The following is a 986-nucleotide window of genomic DNA, read 5'->3' on the forward strand; positions in this document are numbered from 1 at the left end:
GTCATGATCCTGGAGTCCCTGGATCGAGTCCCGCATCGGGCTCCCTGCTCGGCAGGGAGCCTGCTTCTCCCTCTGACCCTCCCCCCTCTCATGTGCTCTCTCTCTCTCATTCTCTCTGTCTCAAATAAATAAATAAAATCTTTAAAAAAAAAAAAAGAAAGAAAAAAGAGGTTTCACTCTACCTAGAAGAGTCAGAGATGGGTCCATAGCATTTGAGATTTGAGCTAATTCTTGAAAAAGGCATACATTGGCTTTCTTTGTGGAGGGGGAGTGGACGGTAAGTGGTAAACTTTCCAGAAGGAAGAAAAAGCATGCACACAGCGTGGATGATGAAAAGTGTGCATAATCAAGGACCCCCAAGTAAGTCAGTTTTGCTGATGGGAACATAAAGCACAAAGATGGGAGGGAAGGTAGAGAACAATCTCTAACATTTCTTGAGCACTTACCATGTGCCAGGCTCAGTGATACATGCTTCACAAAATCATATAAATCATGAGTCCTCAAAACATCCCTCTCTCATTTTGTACATGAGGAAGTCGTGGTCCAGAGTAACTTGCCAGAGATCACAGAGCCAAAAAATGGCAGAGCCAAGGTTCAAAGCCACTCTGTACAAGCTGTGTTCTTTCCACCCTACTTCATATCTTAAGTCAGATCCTGAAGGGCCTTGTGTGCCAGGTGAACAAGTGGAGATTTTACCTGAAGGGGAGAGGTAGCCATCAAGGAATTGTGAGTAGGAGAGTGAGAGGTTCTGGTTTTCACTTCAGAAGCATCCCTCCAGCAGCTGGGAGGAGCATGGACTAGAGGAGATGGCAAACTAGAAGCAGAAGACCAGTAAAGAGACATCTTCAAAGGTCTGGGTGGGGACACCCGAGCAGTGCTGCATTCCTTCCTCATCGGGACTAGCACAGCTGGCCAAGTGGCTGATTCGGGGTTAGGTTCAAGGGCAGAAAGTAGGATAAAGACCATCTCTGAAGCATATAGAGAAC

This window comes from Leptonychotes weddellii, chromosome 8 (genome assembly GCF_054177405.1).
Source record: "Leptonychotes weddellii isolate Sample4059 chromosome 8, ASM5417740v2, whole genome shotgun sequence".
NCBI lineage: Eukaryota > Metazoa > Chordata > Mammalia > Carnivora > Phocidae > Leptonychotes > Leptonychotes weddellii.